The sequence below is a fragment of the Pteronotus mesoamericanus genome, unplaced genomic scaffold (genome assembly GCF_021234165.1).
Source record: "Pteronotus mesoamericanus isolate MK-2021 breed Mesoamerican mustached bat unplaced genomic scaffold, CSHL_Meso_final contig_171, whole genome shotgun sequence".
Taxonomy (NCBI): domain Eukaryota; kingdom Metazoa; phylum Chordata; class Mammalia; order Chiroptera; family Mormoopidae; genus Pteronotus; species Pteronotus mesoamericanus.
The window spans coordinates 2,088,024-2,102,393 of NW_026555070.1; the positions used below are offsets into that span (position 1 = coordinate 2,088,024).

General features: G+C 54.7%; 1 pseudogene; it reads left to right on the forward strand.

Annotated features, from left to right (window-relative positions):
• Window positions 1-8,597: 8,597 nt before the first annotated feature.
• On the forward strand, window positions 8,598-12,105 carry LOC129064988 (INO80 complex subunit C-like; annotated as a pseudogene).
• The last annotated feature ends 2,265 nt before the right edge of the window (window positions 12,106-14,370 follow it).

Sequence of the window (14,370 nt, forward strand, 5' to 3'; positions counted from 1 at the left end):
GAAGGGCTGGTCGTCCACGTAGCCTACAGCCAGAAACTGGGGGAGCCCGGGGCCTGGCTCTGAGGGTGAGGTAGTGGTAGCAGAGGGGAAGCGTCCCTGTGGAAACACAGATCATCCGATGCGCACACACGCTGCTCTCAGGCTCAGCGCCGGGGCTCGGGGTGAAAACCTACCCAGGGTAAGTGCTTTCTTGAGCAAGAGCAAGAACTGGCAATTTCGGTTACTGAAGGAGGGCATCTGAGCGGTTTAAATAGTCACTCAAACATTGAGGCCAAAGTTCATGTGCTCAGGCTTGTGACTACTCACCCAACAGTCTCTCAGCCCCTCCCTCGGGGACCACTTACTCAACTTTGCACCCCTCACTAGTAAGTGTGATCACCGGTTTCCCATCTCACAGCTTAAAAGGTGTGATTTTTAAATGTTGTTTGTTTGGAAGCTTAATTTACGTGGACTGTCCATTCCACAGAGAGGCCTATAAAGGTGGGCCATCTTTCCTTGCCTGCCCAGGGCTGCTGAGCCGTTGGCCCCACGACTCCGCTCCATCCCTCCCTCTCCCACAGCGGGTGCTGAGGGCTGATCTCTTCAAGTCCAGACGCTGCCTCAGGTTGTTCTCCACCTGGTCTCCAAAGGATCACCTTACCCATTCAACTGACTGGGTGCTGGAGGTGAAATCATTCAGCGGCCAGTCCCAGCTCAAGCTATTAAAACCAACGCTGTACCTTTAAAAACTCTGCCCACCTCCCGCAGGGATAGCCAGAGCTCACTCCCTTAACCAATTTTTCAAGATGTTTTGTTCAAATGCCACCTGAATCTTGGCCAGGCCTTCCTAGCTCGCCCAAGGAAATATTTATACCCCACACATCCCTCTACCTCCCACCGCCCCTGCGTGCGCTTGGGTGTCTGAGTTATTCTCCAGAGCGTTACCACCTTCTGGAGACTCTTTGCTCTTTCCTTGTTTATCTTACCGATAGTCTCTCCCCTGAGAGCAGGGATTCCTGCGAGGATGGTTCTCGTGTTTTCCCGGCGCGTAGAAAGCGTTCTGCACACAGCAGGTGCTGGACGTTTGAACGCTCAATGGGAAGGCCGAGTCAAGCCGCCACAGGGCTGCCAGCTCCCGGTTCTGCTAGGCTCTGCCCAGGCCCCCCGACCCGAGGTTCCCTCTGTCCTCGGCCCTCCCCCACCCTCTCCTCTGGGCCAGCATCCCCTCTTCCCTCCAGGATGCCCCCCTGATCCTGCTTCGGCTTCCCTCAGAGAAGTCTCTGCGCTCCCTGAGGATGGGGGACGACACATCTGACTCAGGTCACGGCTGTTCCCACAGGCCTGAGGGGACGTCGTGCTTGACATGTAGGAGCACTTCCTGTGTTTATTGAAATGGACTAAAAAAGAGCATGAATGGCAATGAAAATAGTCACAGCCGCCATTTGGATGTTACCGCTGTGCACCTGCCCTGGGCACCAATTTTTGGCTTGTCACCAATGCGCTGTCTCAGTTATCCTGAGGATAAGCCTAGGGCATTGATGTGATTGGCCCCCTTTTGCAGATGAGGTACCCGAGGCCCAGGGGAGGCCAAGTATAGCCCGCAGAGGCAAATGCACCAGGAAGAGGGGAGCCAGGTTCTCTCCCATGCTCGCCACCTTTTCTACGCTGAGGACAGGGGCGCCGTCTTCTCCCGGCTGGAGCGCTTCCTGTGGAGGCGAGGGGTCAAGGCTGAGTGTTGGGGTGAGTGGCTGACATCCGGGCCTGGGCTGGCACAGGCCTCCTGGGAATGACTGGCTTGTCTCTCAGCTTTCCTTGCAAACCACAGTCAAGATCAGTGGCGGACATTTCAGAGCTGGTACATGGGCCTTGGGTGGATGGAGGCTGCAGCAACTCCAGCTCCCTGGGCGGGGGGCAGGGCAAAGAGCCCCGTGTCCTTGGGTGGCTGCTGGGCGTCCCAGGCGGTTGGGTTTCTCATCCAGAAGCATAGTGCGCTGCGCTGAATACCGGCCCCTCAGCCGGCCCTGGAACTTGTGCACATTGCCTTCTACTGGAACAGGGACTTAGCAGGTGTGATTAAAGGCTCTTGCGATGGGGACATTATCCTGAATGCCTAGGCAGGCCCTACATGCGTCCTTATAAGAGAGAGGCAGAGGGAGATTCCCTGGCTGACAGAGGACAAGGCGACATGAAGGTGGAGCACAGAAAACTCAAGAAGCGCCACAAGCCAAGCAACGCAGCCCTAGGCGCTGGACAGGGAGGGAACTGGGTTCCTCCTCCCAGCCCTGCAGGGAGCCGGCCCTGCTCACACTGTGGTGTAAGGCCCGGTGAAGCCATTTTGGACTTGCGACCCCTAGAACTATAGGAGAACGACCGTGTTTGGTCTTCAGCCACCAGGTTGTGGTCATCTGTTCCAGCAGCTACAGGAAGAGGACACACATGGTACTGGCCCAAAGCCTGCTGCGTCCTGTGAGTTTGGTGGCCAGTTCACACCTGTGTGCCCTGAAGGGCATGGCTGCTGCCCTGAGAAAGAAGAGGAGGCACAGCCTGGAAGGAAGGCGTCCTTGGGGAGGTGCAGTGAGTCCAGAGTCTCAGCCCCGCCGAGACCAGGGTGCCATGGACGGGGAGTCGGGGGTGAAGGCACCCTGTGGGCTCAGGGACCCAGGAGTTCCACTATGGAGGCAAAGAGGGCACAAAGGTGCTTCCATCCTCTTCCCCAGGTGGAAGGAGACAAAAGGCAAGTAATCCCAAAGTCAGGCTTGGCCGGAGAGGGAGCCAAACACACCTGGTTGCTCTGCTAGGGCAGGTGCACAGCCTGCTCACGAGGTGACGTTACTGCAGCAGTTCCCCCGACCCATGGTCTCACTTTCTACGGGTACCCACTCTCCACCACGGTCCGAAAACACTGAATGGAAAATTCTAAAAATGAACAGAAATGTGTACGTTTTAATCGCACGCCATCTGAGTAGTGTGAAGAAATCTCGAGCCACCCACGCTCCTCAGCACGTGAATCATCCCTCAGTCCAGCGGAGCCCCGCGGCATGAACTCCCAGCCTGCCGGTCACTCAGTAGCCCTCCCGGCTCTCCGATTGGCTGCAGGGAGCCATGGTGCTTACCCTCAGGTCGCCCTTAGTTTATACGGAAGGGCCCCAACGCGCAAGAGCAGTGACGCTGGCAATTCGGATGTGCCCAAGAGAAGCTTTCATGCGCTTCCTTCAAGTGACAACATGAAAGTCTCAAAACAAGGCAACAAAAAGTTGTGGTCTGAGGTTGCTAAGACCTATGGTAAGATCGAATCATCCGACCCTGAGATTGCCTAATTTGTAAGTCGAACTTTATCACAGGGAGCATGTAGAGGGAAAACATAGTATTCGCAGTGTCCGGCACTGTCAGCGGATTGGGCATCCTCTGGGGGAGTTGGGATGTGTCCCCGGTGGATAAGGGGGCGCTGCAGTATTTATGAAGCTAGCCGCTTTAGTGGCCAATTATTTCTGGTTAAAAAAGGTGGAAAAGCCTATTAATGTATTATTTTTTGAATTTATAAAACACGTGGGAACTGAACTCTGTCCCTAGTACTTTACAAGACTTTGGCACAGTTGACCCCCATAGCAACTGTATCAGGCAGGCACGATCGTCCCTACCATGACAGATGGGGACACTGAGCCACAGAGGGGCAACCTCACTGGCCAAGCTCATGGCAGCAGAAAGCAGGGCCAGGTGGCACACGCCCACTCCTTAGTGAACAGCCTTCCGGCTGAACTCTGCCCCCCTGGCAGCCCAGTGGGGACGTCCCCGCCGTCCCCCTCGGGGAGGACTTTCTGACCAGCGACTGGGTACCTGGCCCTCTCCGAGGCCCTGTGATGCTGGCCTACGCAGAACAGCCCCAAGCGCCTGCTCTCAGCAAGCTGGCACGAATGCAGGATGAGCAAGATAAATGAATAAAGGGTACAACAGGCTGGACAGAAGTAAGTGCTGACGGGAAAACAGTAAAGCAGGAGGCATGAGATGTTGGGGAGGCGGTTACACTTTTAGATAGAATGGTCAGGAATGGCCTTCCCGCACAGGAAACTCTGAGTGAAGACCCGAAAAAGCCAGCCACGTACAAGCCTGGGGGAGAGCAGCCAGGAGAGGGAAGCCGTGCCAAGGTCCTGAGGAAGAGGGTGCTTGGGGCCCGCTGCGCTCACACAGGGAGACGGAGTGGTGCTGCGACTCGGAGCAGCCGAAGGGACGCAGGAGGGGCGCAATGCCGGCTCCTCAGGCGTGTGCAGGTGGTGTCTGGGATGGCCCTCCCTGCCCGGGGCCCCGGCTCCTGGCCGGGACGTCCCCTCCGCTCGGACTGCCGCAGCCGTGGCCTGCTCCCCGGCACTGCACGCCCATGCTCGCCCTCGGCGGCCCGATTTGAGGACAGGCTCATGACTGTGGCCCTTCACTCAGCCGACTGCCAGGGGCTGCCTCGCACGTGCCCAGTGAGGAGCCTGTGGTCTCTCCTGCCCTGAGAATCCCACCGCCGTCTGCCCCACCTGCCAGACGGTCCCCAGGGCCCAGCCTGCTCTCTGAGGGGCCTCACTCGCTGCCTACACCCCTCTTTTGCTTCCGGGTGACGGTCGGAGCTGTGACTAGACTCCCACGTGCTCACCGGACCCAGGAGGGACCGTCGTGCCTTGGGCTCCAGCCCGGAGTGGGGCAGCAGAAGCTGAGCGCGCAGCCGTCGGGCCCCCTCCCTGATGGTGCCACCGCTGCCAGGCTGGGCTCAGGGCCGGGCACTGTGGGGCCACAGCAGGGGAAGTGAGGGACGCAGGGCAGCTGCGCAGGGGCATTTGCTCCTGCTGAGGCCCGGCCTAAGGAGGGGACCACACGCCCATTGCTGCTCAGGGCCTGCCTGCGCCATCGGCCCGCAACGGGCACCCCTGCACCCCTGCACCCCTGAGCGGTCCCCCTCTTCCTCTGCCTGTGCTGGGGAGGTGCCGGGTCCCTTCCCTCCTCCCCCACCAGGAGGCTGCCTTTGCCTCTGCCCCTCCTCATCGCAGTCCGCGTGGCACCGCTGCTCTCTAGCTCTGCGGCCGTGAGGGGCGTAAGCTGTCCTCCACTCTCCGTGGGAATCTCCCAGCACTGGAACATTCGCTGAGATAAGGAACACGGGGCACAAGCACAGGTGTGGAGGGAGGGCCCCCCCACACACCGCCTTCCCAGTCTCCCCGTCCTGTTTGGAGGCGAGAGGTGGCCCGGGTGGAAGGAGGTGGGTGGGGCAAGCTGCTGAGTGAGGAGCCAGCCCTCTGGAGACCTGATCCCAGTCCCCCCAGGCACCCTCGGGAGGCTCTGGCCTCTGTGTCCCCCACCCTGGCAGAGTCTCCCTTCCCGGAGCCGGGCCGCCAGACTCCCAGGCTGCGGACACGCCCTCCCGCCGGCAGGAGGCTCCTGGCCTCTGCCATCCGGTCCGTCCAGCCGGTGGCCAGGGCCTTACCTCCAGGACAGGCTTGTTTTCTGGCTTGAGGCTGGCCAGTTCTGCCATCATGAACTTTGCCAAGGAAGCCGGGCCATCGGCCACCACAGGCAGCCCCCAGGGACTCTCTGCAAGGGGGAAATGGAAAAGGGAAGTAGGAATCTCCAGGCACAAATATCTGCTGGGAGAGAGGGTATGGAATGCCAATAGAGGCACGTTGGAGGCAAAGAGGGTCCTGGGGGCTTGGCCTCAGGAGTCGCTGGAAACTTCCCCAGGGCACAGGCACGAAGCCAGCAAGGGGGAGCGCTAGGCCTCTGCCAGGTGTGCTTCCTGAGTTTTGTAAGTTTTTTTCTTTTTTTGTTTTTAATTTTTTAAAAATATTTTATTCATTTATTTTTAGAGAGAGGGAAAGGGAGGGAGAGAGGGAGAGAAACGTCGATGTGTGGTAGCTCTCCCATGCCCCCTACTGGGGACCTGGCCCATAACACAGGCCTGTGCCCTAACTGGGACTCGAACCAGTGACACTTTGGTTTGCAGACCAGCGCTGAATCCATGGAGCCATACCAGCCACGGCTCTTTTTTTGTTGTTGTTGTTCAGAAACATGGCGTTTTTACTGGCATTTCCCGTGAGGTGGGCCCTGACTGTTGCCACTTAGACGGGAGGGAAGCCAAGGCTGGGCTGCCCCCGCTCCTGCCCAGTAGCACCCTGCAACTCTGATAAGGGCGGGTTTAGTTGTCCTGGGGGGCGGGGCACTGGCCATTGGCAGGTGTTCAAAGCTCCCAGCTGACTCACGTGCTGCCAGGTGGAGAGCCGCACCTCCGGGCCTGCACGCTCGCCAGTCGGCTCTGCCACGCCTGACCTCTCCCCTGCAGTATCGCTCATGTGAAAACCATCTATTGACTCGCCAGGCACGGAGCAGTGCGGGGAGGTGGTGTGGGGACAGAGACGACCTGAGGCAGCCATGGCCCCAAGGGAGGTCATAGTAAAGAGCCAGCTCCAGCGGGAGCTGACGAGTGTGGGGTGCAGGAGGTGCCATGTGCGGGTGTACCTCGGGGACCGGAGGGCGCTGGGCCAGGGGTCTTGTAGGCTGAGACCCAGAGGAAACTGCACCAGCTGTGAGTTTGCGGGCGGTGGGGTAGGTGAGGAGGGAAGAACATTCTAGGCTAGGGAGTCTTCAGGTGTCCCCCCCTGGGCCAGTGCATCCGCATCACCTGGGGACTTACATTCTTAGGTCCCAGCCCTGATGAGTGAGAACCTCGGGGGTGGGGCCCAGCTTTGTGCAGTTCGCAAGCCCTGTGGGTGACTCGTAGGGGACCCTACAGTTTGAAAACCACTGCTCTTGGCAAAAACAGCTAGCAAGGCAGGAATGCCTGGAGAAAGACTGACAACTAAGGAAAGCAAGGGAAGCGAAGGTCAAGGGCAGATTGAAATACCAGAACTTCTGGTATTTCAAGAGCAGACTTCTCCATCAGAAAGTGGGGGATAATAGGAGTATAATAGGTGACACTTTTGTGCTGTGACGTCGCAGTACCTCCTGGCCAGCAGCTAGGAATGAGTGGCCAGATGGGGAAATAAAAGCAGGGACCTTCACCATTACAACCTAAGGAACAATATAGGAGGCCAGAAGCAAAAGGAAGACATGTCTCACCAATTAACTCAGTTGCCCTGAGGTCACTCTGATACGATTGCCAGGTGTCCTGAGCATTACAAGCAAAACAGCACAGGAAGAGGGGAGAGTCCTGGAGGATGGGCTGAGTAAAACGGCTTCCGGAACAGCCTCACTAAGACTGCTGGGTGTTCTGACATCACAAGCAGGAACAGCACAGGAGGAAGGGAGGGGAGTCTTTGAGATTCTGTGCTGGGAAAGGGAGCCTCTAACGATTTCACAAAGAGCCTTTACTGGGAAAGAAAGTCCTTGTAGCTGTACATTACTCCCAATATTTAGAAGGGGGAGGTGGGGGTAACCTAGAAGCAGACTAACGTATATAACCCCTGAACCCCAAAAGCCTGCCTCTTAGATTAGCTAAGTACCCACCGGAGCCTGGGCTCAAGTGTATAAAACAAACTTACTAAGTTGCTAACAACTTTCTTTCCTCTGTACGTGGGGCATTTAGACTTGTCAGGTGCCTGCTTGCAGCTCCGTGCTTGTATGTGTTTCGTAACAAAACTTGCTCTCTCATTTCCGGTATAAGCGTTTGTCTCTCACCTGAATTATTCTCTTGCGAGGTAAGAATCGAGGCAGGGGAGGGAGCCTCCGGACTCGGGTCTCTCTCTTCCCTCCCAACCCCCAACCAGACACGCGCGCGCGCCCTTTAGAGACCTCGTTCCCATATTGCTCAGCTCCTCTCCTGAGCGCACCTTCAGGCAATGCCCCGGGTGTTCGGAGGTCAGAGGGAGCAAATGGGGAGAGAGAGAAATGTGAGGGTCGCAGCAGCCCAGCTCAGGACAGGCACTCGCAGAAGCCCTTGGCCAAAGCCCTTGGAACCCAGCCGCTCTGGACACACAGCTGCTGGACATGCACTGACTGTCTGGGCCAGGGATCATCGCGTGCCGATCTCCGGCCGGCCGGCCTGCCGGCCGCGGCGACTCCGAAGATCGCAACGTGCTAACCTACGTGCCCCAAACGCCGCCTCGCCATCCCAGCCCGGAGGCAAGGGTGTCAGCAGCGGGCGAGCCTGAGAAGCTTCCAGGCAGCAGCGCCTCCGCGGCAATCCGCGGCGGGGCGCCGGGCGCCGCAGCCCCGCCCGCCCCGCAGTCGCCTCCGCAGTCTCGTTACAGGAGTCTCGGGCAGCCGCTTCCTTGGAGGCTGTGCAGGGAGTCCAAGCGCCCCTCCTGCTCTCGGGGCACCCCGCTGGAAGGGAGAGGTCTGCGCGCGGGGTCCCCTGCGCCCACGAGGGCGCAGCGGTGCCGCTGGCGGGAAACACGGGTGGCCGGGCGGGTCCCTAAGGGGCCCAGAGCGGCGCCGCCCACCTCCGCCCAGTCGGGGACGGGGAAAGTGGCTCAGCTGAGCTCGCGTTTCTCGTCAAACACTCCTCACCTCGTTGTCCGGAGCACCCCAACGTACAGCAAGAGAGCTTTTCCGAGGGCGTTCCAGCCCGGAGACGCTCCCTTCCCCGGCCACCTCCGCTCCCAGCCCGGCGGGCGCGCGGGCGTAGGCCCTGAGGCCTGAGCGCGAGGGACATGGATTCACTGTCTCCTCTGCGGGGTCGACGCAGCGCCCGCGGCGGAGTCAAACATCTGAGAGCCGCGTCCTCGCCACCTTGCGGGAACTCGGGAAGCCGAGGCCCCCCCGCCAAGGCCCCCCCGCCAAGAGGTCTCAGTCCCCGCCTGCCTTCTCTGCCGGACTCGGGCCTCACCTCCACGGGTTCTGGTTGCGGAGCGGGCGGGGACAGGGTCGCGGCAACGGCCGCGCTCCCGCCGCTGGGGCCGGGGTCACGCTCAGAGCGGCGGCGGCGAGTCGCAGGAAGAGCTGGCCCCTCAGGTTCGGCCCCAGCCTGCGCCTCCGGGCTCCCCGCCGAGCCTGGCCGCGGACCAAGTACCCATCTGCCTGGTTCAAGCTGTAGCTGCCAGGATAGGAGACTCCAGAGGTGGCTGCCGGGGGCGGGGCGGGGGCAGAATCAGGATAGGAATGGGATTGGAATTCAAACTGTGGCCATCACTGCCGTTTGAGGCATAGCAGGGAACAGCAAGAAGAGGCCAGCCCGTCCTTCCCTGCGCGGCAGCACCCGGGTATGTAGAGTCAGTAAGAAGAAAAAGTGTGGAAGAGACTTCTGGTCAAGATGGAGGCTAGGTAAACACAGCCCACTCTCTCACACAACCACATCAAAATTACAACTAAATTACAGACATCGATCCCTCAAAACCGTCAGAATTTTAGTCAAATGGAAGTCTGACAACTACAGAACTAAAAAAACCACATCAAGCCAGAAGGGTAAGAGAAGTTGGGATGTGGGACTAGCAGGTCCCCACACTCATGTGTGGGGGATAAAATTTAGAAGGAGTATCTCAGGGCAGATGATCCCAGCCCCACATGAGGGCCCCCAGCCCAGGGTTCCAGTGCCAGGAAGATAAGCATCCAATAACCAGTGGGATTTTAGTTGGTGAAAAAAACTACTGGGCTCCCTGGCAGTTCCTCTGAAAGCATGCCAGCTCAGAACTTGCAATAACCACTCCCTCTGAGCTCCAGCTCCACCCACCTGGGCAGCAGCTGGAAAGGCACCAGCAGCATATAGGGAAGAACTGAAGTGTCTGGCATCAGGATGAGAGCTGAAGAACAGCTTTCTCCCAGACAGAAAGGTGGGCAGAGGCTATTATGCCTTTTCTGAGCCCCGCCCCCTCCCCGGCAAAGAGCCACAGAAGAGGCAGGCAGGAGCCATATTTGAGCTTACTTCATTAACTTGGCTTACACTGTTTGCCCATCCTCGAGGTGTTTACCTGAGGCTCTGCCCCACCCAAATTATAGCCCACCCCCAGCCCTCCTACCTCTGGTTAACCAGCTCCAGGCCTGGCACTAGAAGAAGCCAGCTTTGGATCACAGTTGGTCTCTGCCTGGGAACCTCCAAGCCCAGCACAAGTAACAGCCATCTCAGACTGCTTTATAGCTCAGGTAGGGTGGCCCTGGACAAAACACAGGTGGTGGCTGACCCTGACTGGTGCCACCCAGGAAACCCCAGAGCCTGTGCTCCCAGTAGACAGCTACAGACCACATTGGAGCACCAGCACCCTCACACAGCTAATCCTTCACAGAGGGCAGAGGTTGGTGGTCAATGGTCACAGCCAGTCCTTGCAGCTGACTGGCCTGGGTAAATCCCTCCCATATACCTGCCAACGGCAATCAAGACTCAACTACAAGAGGAAGGGGTACTCGGCCCACACAGAGGTGCAACTCGAGTGCCCATTTTGTGTGATAAGAGATGCTGTGCCACTGGACCCTACAGGTCATGCTGCCAAGACGGGGAGTCATAGTGGCTCTACCCAATACATGGAAACAAACACAGGGAGGCCACCAAATAAGGAGACAAAGAAACATGACCCAAATGAAAGGACAGATCAAAACTCCAGGAATGAAGATGAACAATGTATCAGATGCAGACTTCAAAACACTAGTTACAAGGCTGCTCAAGGAACTTAGTGAGTACTTCAACAGCATAAAAAAGAGCCAGGCAGAAAAGCAGGATACCCTAATGGAAATGAACAATTTATGGGGAAACAACAATATAGTGGATGAAGCCGAGAATCGAATCAATGATGTGAAACATAAGGAAACAAAAAAACAACCAATCAGAATAATAGAAAGAATAAAGAATTTTAAAAAAATGAGGATAGTGTAAGGAGTCTCTGGGACAACTACAAGAGTACCAACATTTGCATCATAGGGGTGCCAGAAGGAGAAGAGAAATAACAAGAAATTAGAAATCTATTTGAAAAAATAATGAAAGGAAACTTCCCTAGTTTGGTGAAGGAAATAGACATGCAAGTCCAGGAAGCACAGAGAATCCCAAACAAATGGACACAAATAGGCCTACACCAAGGCAGATCATAATTAAAATGCCAGAGGTTAAATAAAAAGAGAATCTTAAAAGCAGCAAGTGAAAAGCATTTAATTACCCACAGGAGAGTTCCCGTAAGACTGTCAGACCATTTCTCAAAAGAAACTTTGCAGACTGGAAGGGATTGGCAAGAACTATTCAAAGTCATGAAAAGCAGGGACCTACAGCCAAGATTGCTTTACCCAGCAAAGCCATCATTTAGAATCAAATGGCAGATAAAGAGACCTCCCAGACAAGGAAAAAACTAAAGGAGTTCATCATCACCAAACCATTATTATATGAAATGTTGAAGGGACTTATTTAAGAAAAGCCAGATGATCAAAACTATGAATAATAAAATGGCAATAAACACATATCTATCAACAATTGAATCTAAAAACACACTAAGCAAGTAAGACGAACAGAGACAGAATCATGGATATGGAGAGAGTTTTGATGATTACCAGATGGGGCGGAGTGTGGGGGAGTGGGTGAAGAGGTGAGGGGATTGAGAAATACAAATAGGCAGTTACAGAATAGCCATGGGGATGTAAAGTACAGCATAGGAAATGGAAACACCAAAGAACTTATACGCATGACCCGTGGACATGAACAAAGGTGAGGGGATTGCCTGAGGGGAGAGGGGTGTTCTAGGGGGAGGGAACCAAAGGGGAAAAATTGGGACAAATATAACAGCACAATCAATAAAATATTTTAAATGATAATAAATTAAAATAGAGAAAAAGGAAGAAGAAGAGAAAGTGTCTGCCTCTAGCTTTGCACAAGGTATCAGCAGGGGAGCCACCAGTGAGAATAGATGGCGCCCTCTGATTTTAGCCCAGGCCCTGTGGAAAAAGCTTCCAAACTTTTGCCATTTCAGGAGCCCAACTTTGGGTGCTCTGGCCATGGTGGTGCAGTAGCTGGAAGAAACTGCAACAAATTCTTGCTTCTGAAAGGACATTGCCGTGGCAACTGAACCAACCTAACTCCTTCAGTATTGATGCTCTTCCATCCTTCACATAAGTTAACAAGTATTCTGATGCCCAGGTCTTCTTGCCAACTATACCGATCCGCAGGGCAAACTGTAGTTCCACTCCTTTCAAGAGTTGTCCTGCCTTCGGAAACTGCCACCAGATGTTGTCTCTGGCTACCTGGCTTGAGAAAGGCCATAAGCATTGTTTCCTGAGCCTTGGGAAGTGGAACCGAAGCAGAAAACTATTTCAAAGGCAGACTTTGGACACACAATTTTGTTTCATGCAAGCACAATCATTCTGCTGGCAATCTGGCAGTGTCAGTGGTATGCCTTGGAAAGAATGTTTGGCTTCAATTTAAGGCGTTTTTTTCCTATGTCTTTCTTCCAAGTGTGCTATTTCCTGTTGAGTTAAATTATATTTCATTTGTTGTCTCAATACAGTTATTTGACAAGAAAAAGAGTGACTGCTGCCTCTGGAAGTTGGCAGAGTCGGGGTCTTCCAGGCACATCCACCCACCTGGGCCTGGTGGCAACAGGGCTCCCTCCCTGCCTCCCCATTCCTCTCTGCACTTGTCTTCTCCCTCCTTTTTCCCAGGCTCACTCTGCACCCTCCACACCCCCAGTTTTTCTCCCACATTGGTTAAAGAACCTTGGTTGAACTTGGTTCAGTCCTGCTTGATAAACACAAGGCCTGGACCAGGCAGGAGTCTGAGTTGGCTGTAAATGGCCTTTGCCTCCCCATTTCCTCCTTTATATTAGCTTGTATTTTTCTTGGGTTGTGGACTGAGACAGGTTCAGAGCTCCACTTCCCACTTCCTTTGAGTAAAGTATATTTTAGGAAGTAGGCAGTGGTGCCACGAAAGGGGAAAAATTGTCCTTCTGGACAGAAAGGGCCTGGAACACCTGGTCCAGCAAAGGGGAAAGAAGCAGCGCACTTACTTCCTGTTATAGGGTCTGCGAATGGCCCCACTGGTCTTGCAGAGGGGCCTTGGACTGAGTCAGCTCACTGCCTTTTATTCCTGGATACAGCTGCCTTTGGGTAAGTGGTTTACTTCCTGTGCTCGGATCTCAGAAACTCTTCCTTGCTTCTGGGTCTGGGAGGTGAAGGGAGAAGGGAGGGACCACAGGCCACCTGAGATGTGTCTATCCCATCAGTAGATACAAGTGGGGTGGGTTTCATGAAAGGAATGCAGGCAGCCACTTCAATTTTTTCATCCCATACCAACTGGCTGGCCTTCTTGGAGCCTGTGAGGGTTGGTCATTGCTTGACATTATCAGTGGTCACCACCTCCACTAAGCCACCGTTGCTAAGATGGGCACTGGATACCATGTGGTGATTCCTTGCTGCCTCATCCCCAGTGGGGCAGGGTAAGAGCCAGTTTCCAGGTTGTAGCCTTATGCTGCTCTTCTTCCCAGAGTTGTATGGAGCTGTTTCTTGGGCCTTGGAGAGCATGGTTAAGCTCTAGAGGCAGGGAGAAAGACGCTCAGGTGCCATGCCTCCCAGCAGCTACCGAGTCCAGTTGCAGCCCTGAGGCCCACACTTACCTCCTTCATCCTAGATCTCCACCCTCCAGACTGGGCTTCCGTGCTCATCCAACCTTCAAAGACCAATGTTAGTGACCTTGGGACCCAGGTGTTGAGGTGGGTACTGTGAAGAGGCTCATCCTGTTCTAAGGCCAGGCCCAGTGAGCTGAGGGCCCCCAGTGTGAGGCTCTAGACCGTACCTCCTCTTTGGTTATTGGAGGGGCCACCAAGGGTAAAGCCCCCACTTTGGAAGATACAGCTGCTGGGATGCCCCAAGAAAGTCGGTGGGCTTAATATAGATCGCAACTATCTGGTTTAAGGAGAAATTCTCCAAACTGCCTTGTAATTGGCAATCTGATTGGCTCCAGTCTGATTTGGTTACATAATGGAGGTTAATAAACTTGCGTGTACAACATCGAACTTTATATGTGCACACATCACATCGTCAAATCCCACTTTGCATTGGCCACACAAAATATAGTTAGGTCAGAATGTAGGCTTCCCCTAATCGATTCTGTCTTTTCACACATTCCAGATCTTTTCATGGTCCTGCTTTTGCTGTTGTTGATATTTGTTTGCTTTAATATATATGCTTATTACCGAGTTTTCCATTGTTAAAACAAACTTTGGTAGGTGGTAATGTCTCCAGAAAACGAACAGGACCTTACTCTTTACTGAATAGAAAGTAGAAAGTTTGTTCCTTTTAAGTTTATACCTTTGATGTCTGTAGTCTTTTCTTCTCTATACTCACAGCTCTTAAATCCCTCTGGAAGCTAATTGCACACACTCTTGGTGGAGTCGTAAAGGAGTATGTTTTGTATCATTTGTAATCGGGCCTGTCAGCCATCCACCCATCTATGTAGACATCTCATTTCTGTCTTTCCTGTTCCTAGGGAAGTATGTAAGAGTCCTAAATACAGCTCATGTA